This window comes from Condylura cristata, unplaced genomic scaffold, assembly GCF_000260355.1.
Source record: "Condylura cristata isolate star-nosed mole 26May11 unplaced genomic scaffold, ConCri1.0 scaffold00015, whole genome shotgun sequence".
NCBI classification, from domain to species: domain Eukaryota; kingdom Metazoa; phylum Chordata; class Mammalia; order Eulipotyphla; family Talpidae; genus Condylura; species Condylura cristata.
The window spans coordinates 2,382,095-2,392,391 of NW_004567116.1; positions in this window are offsets into that span (position 1 = coordinate 2,382,095).

A 10,297-nucleotide genomic window follows, 5' to 3' on the forward strand; every position below is an offset into this window, starting at 1 on the left:
GTGGGGCCCCGTGAGCCCACACACACCTGGGTCTCTGGGTCTCTGTCCCTCCTGCGGCCCCACCGAGCCGGCCCAGGACAGAAAGGGCCGTCCCGCCGGAGGCTGTTCCCCACATCTGTAGCAAAAAGGCTTTTGGGGTACCCGGAGCTTCGGCCCTGGGCCCCAGCTTCAGGGCACTGGAGGAGAGGGGCCCCCTAAAGACACACCTAGGACGGGTGGGGAAGAGACTGCCGTGCCGCCCCATACCGCGCCTGTTTCTGTGAACAGCGATACTGAGCAGTGCCACCCTGCGGTGGGCAGGCCCGTGGGGAAACTGAGGCTGGGGGTAGACGCGCCTCAGTGATCGCTCCCCCCGCAGGGGTCGTCTGCAGACCCCTCTGCAGTTGGCAAGGGCCCCGGCTGCCCCTTGGGGCCCTGGCGCCCGTCAGGCCTGGGCACAGGTAGCCAGGACAGGCCGCTGTTCCTGCTTGCCCACGGTCACCTGGGGAGCTGGGCCGACAGGGCCCGAGTGCTGGCCGGGCTCTGATGCCCCGGGAGGGGTGGGGGCCCAGCTTCCTGGAACCTGCCCACCCCGCCCGGGCACAGTCCAGGGTGGCGTGCCCTTCGAACTGCGCTTGCGGTCCGTATTGACAGGCTGCAGGTAATGATTAACCCCTGCCCAGGGCTGGGCCAACGGCTCAAAAGGGCCTGGGCCAGGGTGTCTCCATTTCCTCCTCATGCCCAAGGGCCAGCCAGACGCGCAGGTAAGCTCCTACCCCTGGGCCCCTGCCACCCTCGGCCCCGGTGTCCCCAAGCCGCCTTCCTGCAGGAGAGGGGCCGGTCTGTGACGAGCGAGTCCTTGCCGGCCTGGGCCTCACCTTCCTCTGCTGGATGAGGGGCCGGGCACCTGATGGGCAGTGGACTTCCTGTCCCCACCGCTGCCAGGTCGGGGACCCGGCCTTGCCGAGTGTCTTCTGAAGGGCCCACTAGACTTTCTTTTGGGGGGGTTGGGGAGCGGGCACATCCTCCCGGCAGCGGGCTCCTGCCCGGAGACCCCCTCTCCCACCCCGACTGGCCACAGAGGGAGGACGCCGCGGCAGGGTGGACCCAGGGCCCGCCCTGTGACCTTGGGCAGCTTCTTCCTGGAAGGGGGCGCCGCCTGACCCCCTCTGAGAGCTCATCGCAGCTCCCCTTCCTCTCCAGCGGCTCTGGGGGCTGCCAAGTGCCGCCTTGCTGACCAGACGCCTGTCACTTGGAGCCTCTCAGCCAGAGCCTGCGCTCAGAGCAGAGTGAGCAGCACAGAGAAAGTGCCGCGTCCAGGGCCCTGCCGGCTCGGCCACCCGCCTGCAGCGCCCTCCTCCCCCAGGGCGGATGGGCCTACAAGCTGAGGGCCTCCCAGCCGGGCCTGGGGGCCTCACAGGTCCCAGTTTGGGCATGAGGGGACAGCATGGTCACCGGGGTTAGGCCGCTGGCTTGGGGTCGTCCCGCCAGGCCTGCCGGCCGGGCCGGGCAGAGGAGCCGAGCAGCATCCTGCACGGGCCCGTTCTCTTCTCCTTTCCAGTTCTCCGCATGCTCCGCTCTCTGGGCTCTCTGCCTCATTCCCCCACTTTCTCTGTCCCCCGCACCCCTTCTCTCTTGGTCTCATTTGCAGCTTCTCACGGGGTGCCGCACCCCGGCACCTGGGCATTTGGGGCTCCCGGAGAGGGGCAGATGCCCAGCCGCCCCTCACCGTCCCGCTGCCCTGTGGCTGTGGCAGGAAGGGTGAGCAAAGGGCAGAGGGTGGAGGCCGTGGTGGCCAAACCTGGAGCTGGGGCCCAGCTCTGGTTGGGAAAGAAATGAGGAAACAAGGAACCTGGGGCAGAGTGCGTGGGGGTGTCAGCGCGGGCAAAGGCTGCCTGGAGCTGTAAATGGGGGCCACTCCCGGCTTTATGAGCAGATCTGGTGTCGAGGCTGGACTTCGCCCAGAGGAGGAGGGCTGGCGTTAGATCCAGGTGTGGGCCCTGGCGATAAGGAGCCCCAATAAAAAGGCCAGGGCCCCGGGGCCCCGAGAACTTGGGCAGCCCAGGCGGAGGTGCAGGGCGCTGACCCTCTGCCAGGGACAAGACTCAGTGGACAGCGCCCGGCCTCCGGTTGGCTTCTACCCCTTGTAACAGCAACTCCATGTGGAAGTGCCCACTGGTTCCAGTGGGGCTGCTGTTATCTGGGGTGGTGGCCGGTGTCCACAGAGGAGACGCGCTGCGGCCCCCAAGCCCACGGGGTCTCCAGGCCACGCTCCCAGCCCAGGGCGGCGGAGACGGTCAGCAGGCTGCCGAGACCGAGCGCACAGGGCTCTGACCTATGAATTGACAGCCAGTGTCCTGCTCCCCTCTGGCTGCCAATTCCATAGGTCACAGGTATGTTCGCCTCAATGCCAGCCGCCGGGCCGGGGCAGTGGCGGGGGCGGGCTGGGCCCCGGTGGGCTGTGGAGACACTTCCCACCCTTCTCCGTTTCCCTCTCCTCAGCCTGGGCTTCCACTTCTCCACCGGTCGGTTGGTGCTCTGCGCTGCTGTGCTCTCTTGCTCATGCTGTTCTCTCTGCCTGGAGCGCCCTTCCCAGCACTTCCCCGGCTCTTTTTTTTTTAAAGATTTATGCATTTATTTATTTATTTATTTATGCATACAGAACTGGGGTACAGGCCAGAGGTGCAGGGTGAGGGGTGAGAAGATTCACCAGAGACCCAGTGGGGAGCAGAGCAGTCAGACTGACGAAATCCACTGCTGAGGGGCGCAGCGGGGAGACAGGAGAGGTCTGCTGCGCCCTGGGGTCCCTCCCTGGCCGCGGATCGAACTCGTGCTGCAGGGGCTGTGGGCAGCTTCATGGTGCTGCTGCGCCTCCAGGGAGGGCCCCAGGTGCACCCTTAACCCTTTTCAAGCTGCAGCCAAGCACTGGCTGCTCCAGGATGCCCGGAAGCTCACTCCGCTGGGCACCACTGGGCACCCCCAGCACCCCGGGCTTCCCCACGCTCGGCTCACCCAGCCCCTGCGCATCCTGCCCCAGGCCCAGGCCCGCCCAGGTGTGCACTCAGTAAGGAGCAGATCCTGAGCCTCCGTCTCATCCCCAAGTCCGTGCGCCAGGCGTTCTGGGCCCACCGGACAGGGACCCTGAGCCCGCCTCGCCTCCCCCTCGCCCGTCTCGCCTCCCCCTCGCCCGTCTCGCCTCCCCCTCGCCCGTCTCGCCTCCCTGCAGAGCAGGCTGACCGCCAGGGCCCCCACTGTCCTGGGGGGTGAGGGGAGAGCAGCAGAGGGACAGGGCCACAGCCCCACCCTGACTCCTCCCTGTTCATCACATCCTGGTGTCTGGAGGGATTTTCACCTCAAGAAAAGGTGTTCTGCGAAAAATAATTTTTTTTTAACAAAAGTTTATTTTTACATCATTTTGTACATTTTTTTTTCACCTCAATTGTAATCCCCATGGGTTTCCCATCACCAAATCACCCCTGTGCCACCACCATAGTCCCGTGCATTTCCCTCCCTCCCCCCACCCCCCCGTTTTTGATCCCATTCCCCACTCCCCCCCTGCAAAATGTCTCTGGTATATGGCAAAAATAAATTTTAAAACAATGGAAACACAGACCTGGGAATAAAAATCCAAATTACTTCCTTGGTTTTTGAGTCCTTTCTGTGAGCCGGGCATTTGCACACATCACCCAGGGCCACCTTGGCCACCTTGCACGGTGACAGCCCCGAGCCTGTGACCAGGGAGACGGCTCAGCGAGGCGAGCGTCCTGCTGAAGTCACGTGGTCCACTTGCAGCCGAAGGCACCCAGCCCCCGTGGCAGTCGCTGTCCCCTGCCCGCTCCAGGACCTGGGCCCCCAGGTCCCAGCCGAGGGCCCTCACAGATGTCCCCCACTGACCGCAGGACGACTCCCCTCTGCGGACTGGGCTCTCCCACCTGCCCCTTATCTCAGTCTGGCAGGGGTGAGAGCCCCACGCTTATCTTCTCCAGAGCAAGCCCCAGACGCCTGGAGGGCGAAGTCCAGGACTCAGCATCCTTACTGGTGGGGGTTTCAAGACACAAGGGCTGAATGTGGGGGTGCCAAACCCTGACCCCGCCCGCTGCCTTCCCCATCTGCCCCTAAGGCGCGTCGGACACCTGTTCTTGGGACCCGGCCAGGGTGGCTCCTGGATCTCCACTGAGCTGGGCCTTTGCCTGGCTGGCCCAGGCTGCACCCGACTCCAACCCCTCCCCAAGACCTCCAGGACCCCCCTGTAGCCCCTCAGAGCCCCCTTACCCCCAGCCTCTAACCTTGCGTTTCCTGCAACCCCAGAAACTGGCGTAGAGTTGGTGCTTGATAAATGCCGGCTGGAGGACCGAGGGAGTGCAGATGCATGGGGGCCTGAGCCGGCTGCCCCCTGCCCGCAGGCACAGCACCAGCAGGTAGGGGCCCTCAGCAAATGCCCCCAGGGGCTTCCCAGCCATCTCCACACCTATGGGAACAAGGATGCTGGCAGGGCGTGTTCCAGGCCCAAGGACGGCCGGGGGAAAGGGTGAGGGCTGGGCAGCTCTGACCAGGAAGAACTCCGAGAGAGGTGAAGTCCAGGCGCCCCAGCAGCCCTGGTGTGCGGTGGGGAATGACCCAGCCCCGGGGCGAAAGAGGAACCGAGCCTGGGGCGAGCGCTGCTCTTCCGCAAGCCACCACCAGAGGGCGCGCGGAGCCGCATCCCGCGGGCAGCGCAGGCCTCCTGGCCTCGGTCCTCCGCACACCTCTGCGTCCTCCCCACTCCTCGCCCCTCCCGGCTCTTTCCGCGGCCCACAGCCAGCCAGCAGCGATGCGCTCAGCCTGTGCCGGCGGCAGGTCCCCGGGCTCAGCGCACTGCACAAAGCGGGTCTCCTGGTAGGACGTTCACGGCACCTGCTGTGTGCAAACCAACCATACTGTGGAGAAGACAGACCGCGCTGGGCGCCGAGCGTCCGTCCCGGGAAGATGGCTGGCCCGGGGCCACTCCCCGCCTCGCTCTGCCTCATGCCCTGGCCCCCCGCAGCGTGCGTCCGTTGTCCCGTGGCCTGGCCCTGAGTCACTGTTTGGGGGGGGGGGAGCCTGTGGGGAGGGCTGGCCTCAGCAGAACTCAGCTGATGGATCCATTTTACTACAAACGGACTTTGGTCGCTGCTGCTGGGTCAGGGAGCAACAAATCTAATCTTGCACAGGCAACATGGCGCCGGTGGGACCTCGTCACTTCCCTTTTCTTTTTGTTTTTGACACTCCGGAGGTTTCCCAGGTTCAAATGCGAGCAAGTACCACACACCCCATCTCCCCTCCCCGTGGCTTCGCCAGTGGCTAAGTTTGCCAGATTCACTTCTGCTCTCTCGCTCTCACACTCATTTTTTTCTGAACCAGCCGAGAGTAGGTGACATCGGTCACAACCCTTCACCCTTTACTATTTCGACATGTGTCGCCTGAGCAACCGACTTCTTACACAACCACGGCGCAGCTGCTGTGCGTGGACGCCGCACGGCCCAGGGATGCGCGGCTTAGCCCCAGGGCAGCGCTGACCGCTGGCCCCGGCCGCTTCCCTGGCTTGTCAGGCCCCTTCCGCCTTCTCTTATCTGGAACCACCCTTGGCCTTTCTTTGTCGTCCCAGACCTGGACTTCTGCTGCTGGCCAGGCATGTTGTAGAATGTCCTTCCTCCACCTCCCGCTTCCTCCCTCCGATGGAAAGGTCAGCTGTGTCCAGGATGTGAAATCGGGCTAACATGGAAATGGACGTGGGTCTGCCCCAGCCCCGGGGTGTCGGAGAGACTGTGGACCTTGCCTGCCCTCCAAGGCGGCTGACGCTGCTGCTGACGCCGCTGTCCTGGCGCCCTATCCATCGAGCCGCGGGATCCGGGTGGGAGTGTCCGCGTCCCCTCAGGCAGCTGGGCCACTGACCTTGGGTCTCACTAGAGATCACGCGGCCACTCGGCTTTGAACCTGAGCAGGCTCGTGCCCGCTGCTGCCAGGGCCCTGCACAAAGTCCGCCAGGGTGCTGGCGGCCTCTGCCCTGCTGGCGGCCGGCACCGAGGTTCTCTGTTGACTGGCTGCCCTGGGCATTGTGGGGTGATGAGCAGCATCCTGCACTACTAGCTGCCGACAGCACCCCAAGTTGTACCCACAGAGAATGTCCCCAGACATGGTTGATGCCCCCCGGGGAGCAAATCGCCTGGCGCTGAGAACCTGCGTGTGGGGTGTGTGTTTGTGGCGTGTGTGCTGTAGTACGTGGCGTGTATGTGGCAACCACGTTGTCAGCCCTGCCCTCTGCGCCGCGTTCAGGCCCCGACTCCACGCCCACTCTGGTTTCCCTCTGTCTCCTCTGCGCAGGGTAAATGGCTGCCAGTACCACTGACAGGACGACGCTGTCACGCTCGGCACCCTCCATCCCCAGAAGTGGCCACAACCTCAGTGGCTTGGCTTGCTGGCCAGAGGCTCAGGGATCCGGTCAGGATGCTGAAACCTGGGGCCGGGGTGGTCTCTGGGCCCTGGGCGCTGGCCTGGTCCCTCCCACTGGTGGGCAGGGCTCGCGGATTCGGGTCCTCGAGGCTGTAGGACTCCGGTCCCATTGCCGCGCTGGTGGTCAGCAGGTGTCTCTCTGCTCCTCCAGGCCACCACAGTCCCTCCCACTAGGCCCTTTCACCTTCAAGTCAACAAGGGCCCATGGATCCTTCTTGCGATCTGAGTCTCCAGCTTCCTTCCTCCATGCCAGGCTGGAGAGGACTCTGCTCTCAGAGAGTGGCGTCAGCTCAGGCCATCAGCCCCTCAGACTACCTACGTGAGGCCTCAGTGCCCCGAACTCGCTCTGCCCCAGGGGTGAGCCCACTCTCTCCCACCCAGCACTTGACCTGTGTGCCGTGGGGGGTCTGTGGACTTCTGACTACCAGATTAGCAGAGGTGGAGGGCAGGGCCTAGAGCGTCCGGCTGGGTGAGGGGGAGGAGCAGCTGGGCCCCCGCCAAGAGACCCCAGCATTCCTGATCTGGGGAAGCCCCAGCGCATCCTTCTGAAAGAGAGCGGGGCGGGCGTGGGCCTCTCATCCTTCCCGCTTCCAGTCCCTTTCTGATGTTCCACGTTCCCGGACTGTGCTTCAGGTCAGCAATGTTCCAGCGAACGGGAAGTGAGAGACTGAGGGTGGGCAGAGGAGGTGAGCAGGCAGCCAGCTCAGAGCCACCTGTGTGGGGACCCATGTGGGGGCAGGAGGAGGGAGGTGTTAGGTCTGACCCTGTGGGGGATGGGCGTGAGGGGCCGGGCTCTGTGCCTGGGTGGTTGAGATTGGCAGCCCCGGGGCCAGAAGCCCACTCCAGCCCCCAGCCTGCCAGGCCCAGGGGGAGGCTCAGGGCAGGCCCCAGCCACGGGCACCAGGGCGGAGGCTGAGCCAAGGGAGCAGAAGGACGTGTGTAGAGGGCCGTGAGGAGGGAGCAGCTGGGACTGTGGTCACTCGGGCAGCCGCCTCCCCGCCCCTGATGTGTGCTCTTGGCTGCTGAGAGGGCAGGGACATTAGGATGCACCACCCAGACAAGGCACAAGTGTTGTGTGCCGAGTGACAAAGCATCTCTCCTGTCTCCCCGCTGCCCCCTCAGCAGTGTATCTCAGTGGAACTGCCTTCTCTGCTCCCCACTCTGTCTCTGGGGAATCCTCTCACCCCTGCACCTCTGGCCTGTACCCCAGTTCTGTGCATACATAAATAGATCTTTTTTTTTTTTTAAATAAAGGGAGTCCTTATGGTGGTGGCACACGGGTGATTTGGTGATGGGAAACCCGCGGGGATTACATTCGAAATGGAAAAAAAGAAATGTGCAAAATGATGTAAAAATAAACTTTTGTAATAATTTAAAAATAAATAAATAAATAAAGGGAGTCCTCCCTCTGCTTGACTGGTTTTGGCAAAACTGACCTGCTGGCCAGATCTACTCTCTGAGACAACAAGATCAGCCAAGTGTGCTCCTATGCAAACTTTCTCCACAGAAAGGAGTCACTCCTCACCCCAGGGACAAACCTTTGTGTTTTTGCATTTTCCCAGCAAGTTTCTTCTGCCGTGTTTAGAGGGAAAAAAAAAACACAAAAACCACACACACCTCCATTTTTTATTTTTCTTTTGACTTCAGGGGTCTGTAGTCACTTCTCAAGAACAGGTTTTATGGGACTGAGCAGATGGCTCTGAGGGACAGCAGCTGACCCCTTTGTCCTTGCTCACAGCTGTCCCCAAGAAGAAAACCCTGGGCATCACTTTGGGACTAGAACAGTCGAATCCTTCCTCAGTCATTCACCAGGGAGCCAGCAGAGATGGAAAGTGAAAGAGGAAAAACCAAAAGTGAAAGGGCCCGGTCACATTTTACACTACTTTCCCAGCCAACGGAAAACTCCCCTAACCCAAAAAAACAAAAAGAAAAGGGCATTTTGCAATGGGGGGCATTACTAGGGAAGGAAGCTCCCAGGCCCCGGGGCGCCACTCGGGGTGCCACTGGGAAACGACTTCCTGCCACGGAGCCTCCCAGAGGAGAGCTCCCTCTTCCCATCCTGTGGGCTCCTCACAGACGGCCAGTGGCCATGTCTAACCAGGGGCTGGTTTAACTTATAAATAACCCAGGAACATTTTGTTCAACTTTATAGGGCTGGGTTTCCCAGCACCCCCCAGGGCTCTGGGGACACATGAAACCACTGCGTGTCAGTGTCGTGGAGCTGAGAATGGCCAAGCTTCATTCAGGCCATCGAACAAACACCTCTTTCAGGATCCCTAGCCCCCGGCCCTTCCCGGGAACAGTCTAGAAGTCACATGTCCGGGGTGGACCCCACGAAGCGCAGTAGCGTAGGGAGTCCTTTAGCTTCCAAGGTTGGCCCAGGAAGTCTGCACTGGGCCAGCCCAGGCTCAGGGTCACCAGCTGGCACACAGCAGCCGGGAGGGCCCTGCCCAGGACTCTCCATATCCTCTTTTGGGGAAAATGCCAAAAAGACCCGTGGCTCGATGAAAAGGACACTAGTGGCATTATGAACACAAGCAGTAAGTCTGGGACGCGCCACCGCAGGGCTGGGTGACTTGTCTGCTCTCCCACCGGCAGGAAGGGTTGGAGGGAGGCAATGTGATGTGATTTATTCCCCCACAAGGCACCAAGGTTTGATCCTACAGGGTGGGCGACCAAACCTCCCTCTAGCCCTCTCCACTCGACTCCCGCTCCTTAGTCAGTTGGTTCAGATTTGGGCTCTTGGCTCTGTCCTCTGAGCCTGTCAGCTGCCTCCTGCGCTCAGAGACCTCAGCCCGCCAGGTTCCCACATCTCCCACAATCGGCAAGTTGAGTGTGGCCCCCCAAGCTCCCAGGGGTGCATTAGATCTGCCCAGGAGCCCCCCACCCCAGGGGCCCAGCCTCCCACATTTTGGTACCCTGAAGCTGGTTACATAACAATCACTTTTCCCCAAGCTCTGACATCACCCACTGAAGATTCTCTTCAGCCTGGACAGCCGAGGGGGCCTGTGTGTGGCCAGAGAGGATGGCTGGGGAATGAGCCTGATGGAACAGCCGGGAACAGGTAAGGAGGGGACACAGGGGTGGGAGTAAGAGGCGGCCTGACTGCCCAGAGGAGGGCGGAAGTTTTTGGGCTTTTGATTCCCCCTAACTTCCCACAAGATTTCGCTGTTGCCCCACATTTCCCCTCCACCCCACAAAGGGAATTTCCGATTTCACTTCCTCAAAACTTAAGGGGCTGGAGGGCCCCTACTTCCTCTTTTCCGTCCTCCCTTCTATAGGAAGGTCCCCTCTTTCCCGGCAGTTCCCGGCCCCTCGGGCCTGGGGGCGGGCAGCGCCCTCTCTCTGGCCAGTCACCACCGGCCTGGACGCCGCTTCGCTTCCTCCACCACCTCTTTCCGCCTCTCCCTTTCCCAGTGCAGATGAAGGTTTGGGGGAGAGAGAGGGATGTCAGGGCAGGGGTGCGACAGGGCGCGGGGAGAAGGACAGGGGCCACTCCCCCCGCTTCCGGGGCTCCGCACCGACGGGGGGAGGAGGACGGGTCCTGGGGAGCTGGGTGGTTAACTGGGCCGCTGGCGGGTGCGGACGCGCGCGCCGGCACGGCGACCTCCTCGCACCCAACTCTCAGTTCCCGCCCTTCTAACCGCAGCACTTCCGCGAGCCGCCCTCCGGGGGCGGGGCCAAACAGGTGCGGTTGCCTCGGCACCCGGGCCAGGGGGCGGGGAGCCGAGCCTGCGGACTCGCGAGATTTTGAGTCGACCAATGGGAGGCGGAGGAGGGGGAGGACGTGGCACGGAGCTCGCGGGCGCGGCCCCTCCCTCCCAGGCCAGTGCCCCGCCTCCCGGCGCGG